At 49.8% G+C, this 2923-nt stretch overlaps 1 long non-coding RNA gene across 3 annotated transcripts in view; it reads right to left on the minus strand.

Annotated features, from left to right (window-relative positions):
- The window catches only part of LOC127750175 (uncharacterized), a 42743-nt gene that overhangs the window by 24343 nt on the left and 15477 nt on the right, over positions 1-2923 (minus strand). The window lies entirely within an intron of this gene.

Consider the following 2923-nt stretch of genomic DNA (forward strand, 5'->3'; position numbering starts at 1 on the left):
ATACGTTACGCTTATAAGTTTACAATTTTGAATTGAAATTTTACAACACGCGCTTCGTTTAAAAAATTGCCACGCATAAAACCTGCTGCAACTATTTTTTTCACACTGAAAGCGAAATCTTTGTTTTCCGTGCTGTCCACATTGATAACCGACTGTTCACCTTTTGTTATCGCCGGGTGCGGCGGAACAGAGTGCGAGTGCGAGTCCCTGGGGGGGATAGGGGGAGGGGGAGGGAAATCCTAGGCCAGAGGGCTCTCCTTCGCTCATTACCTCGTCTCTTCAGCTCCATCTCCAGCCTCAGCGCCGGAAACGGAAGCTGCAGTACGGTAAGTCCGCTCACGAGCCCCCCGTCCGCTGCTCGTCATTAGAGGCCCCTTTTTCCCGGACTGAGTATTGATTACGTTGCGTCGTGATTAGGCCTTCATTAGCGACCTAGCCGAGGCCTGAAGCCTGCGGCCTGAAGCCTGGCCAGCAGCGGCCGAGGCCTGCCCACAATCACGACTCCACTGCGAGCCTCCGCAGTGAGCCTGAAGGGGAAATCGCTCAGTGTGCGGGTTAGTAAGTTGCTACTCGTTAAAACACAATGCCGCTTCTCACGCTGAAAAAAACAAAGGTGCATTAAGTCATGCCTTTCCAAAGGTGCGAAAGAAATTTTCAGTTTAGTGCCTCCACAAAGGCACTAAAGAGCCCTGAAGGTGCTAAAAATTAGTGCCCTTGGCGCCTTTTAAAGGCAAGACTCGGCCCCAATTTCTAAAAGCATACTTACGGAAACTTTTCACTAAGTTTGGAAAAAATTTCAAAAGTATAAGGATCCGGGTTGGTATTGTATGCATAAAATAGAACATTAAACTTCTCTTTGCTTTCCTACACATAACATATTGCCTCCAAAGTGCGCATGGGGTGGGGAAGCGCCAACTCAGGAGCATGATTTCGCCTGAATAATGAATGCACAAAAGTGATGTAATCAACGCAGAAATGTGTGCTAAGAATTTGATTTCTGAAATTCGTACGAATAAAAGATACAAATCCAGTTAGTTTGTAGTCCCTACAGTTTTTATTATTTGAATTGATGGAGAAATCACTATTTAGGCAATGAGCATTATGGAAGTGTTTAATTTGCACTTAATGCAAAATAAATACTATTTCATCCCAGCACACTACGAAGACTGAATGGTGAAGCGGAAGATGGGGATAAGGCTGGCGTTATAATAACCATGGACTCATCTCGTTCTTCCGCTTCACCATTCAACTGCCCCTGAGAGATAGGCAAACCACACGCCGTGCCCCCCACCCCCACCCCCCGTTTTCAAGACCTTCCTATGCCCCTAGTGTGTTGTGTGCACTGCACGTCGAGTGTGCCATCCTTCTGCGGCTCGGCCCAGCTCCAGCTCCCCGAGCCGCGCAGAACAGACAGAACGCCGACCCGCTTCCAGAGTGAGCAATTACTCTATGGCGGCCCCATTAACGTACGTAGCCTCGCAAGGCTAGGCAAGGCCCCCACAGTCTCTGGCCCGGCCGGCCAACCCGTTCTAACTTTTCCTCACTCCCCAGAGCTGTTTTGTTCCTACTTCTTTTAGGAGGAGCGGTTGGTTCCAACGGCGTGGCCCCGTACAACACTCCGCATACAGTTACCAGACCGGCACACATCCCCGGCCCTCCTCCCCCGCTGGCCTCCGAAACTGCGCCCTCTTGCGCCTGTAGACGGTAAATGACGGTGAAGGCATGCAGTTTCCTCGTGTTCTACTTTGAAAACGGCGAGTGCAGTTCAGACAACATGCCACTTTGCGAGGGAAAATGAGGTTTACGAATTAGCTAACTAGGATTATACACATGCGGGAAATTTCACCGACATTACACGCCAAAGACGATCGCAAGAAACATAATGAAAGAATTGTTTTGGTAGGACAAGGGAAGGTAAAATGAAATGTGGGGTTCAACCTATGCGTGAATTTTGGCGAGTACGGCGCATATCGCGGCCTTCGGAGCAGGAAGGGGGGGCGGGGGGAGGACCCTACCAGGGTGCCCGAGGGGAGGTGGTCCAGGGACGGAACAGTCTAATTTGCACATTAAACCGAATCTAATCCGAACCAGTGGAGCCAGCGGTCAGCGGGCTACGCCTCCTGCCTCCTGGTTGGGAAATAAATCAATAATTTCGCTCCTTGCGTTTGTTTGCAATTAAGAACTCTGTGTGTTTAACTCTCTTATTTTTGAACCATTGAAAACTTGGGAACTCCCCTATCGGGGTATGTTTTTATGTATTATGATGTATGTCTGTAACGTCGTCGGGTGGAAACTTGTGGCTAGAGCGCTCGCTGAGGCGGGCAGCGAGCTCAAAGGCAGAGAGGAAATGGTAGCGCGAATTCTAAATTTTACGCACCGTTTAACTGGTCGGTCTTGTCTGTGACGAACGGAGCGGAACGACTGTCAGTCCGTTACTGTGTATATATCACTTTGAACTGGTTGGCCCCTTTCAACGCCAAAATATTGGCGTCCTTATAAACGCCAAATGTTATCGTCCAAAGACGCAAAATGCCAAGAGGACCATACATTTGGTGTCCTAGTGTACGTGTACGTGTCTGTGTGTCAGAACTTAATTCACTGGTAGAATGGTTTGTTTCCACTGCTCTTGCAATGATGGTACACCAAACCGTTTGCTTAAGTGAGACACATAGACACGATCACTGTCATGACAAAACGACTACGGAGCCTGTGTCTTTGCAGAAAGCGACAACTCTCGACTCGAATATGACGAGTGTAGTGAAGCTAGATGGCGGAAGGAAGGGAAAGGTGACCGCACCGAGGAAGGTCGGGTGGGCAGCAAGTGGAAGGGGCGGGTAGGAGAAGGATCCCGACCGTCAGCGTCCCGGCGCCTGTGAGGTCGCCTGCGACCCAGAGGTTAGGCAGACCCGCCGTACACGCTCAA

Source organism: Frankliniella occidentalis, unplaced genomic scaffold (assembly GCF_000697945.3).
Source record: "Frankliniella occidentalis isolate FOCC.00 unplaced genomic scaffold, Focc_3.1 Scaffold6, whole genome shotgun sequence".
In the NCBI taxonomy this organism is placed as follows: domain Eukaryota; kingdom Metazoa; phylum Arthropoda; class Insecta; order Thysanoptera; family Thripidae; genus Frankliniella; species Frankliniella occidentalis.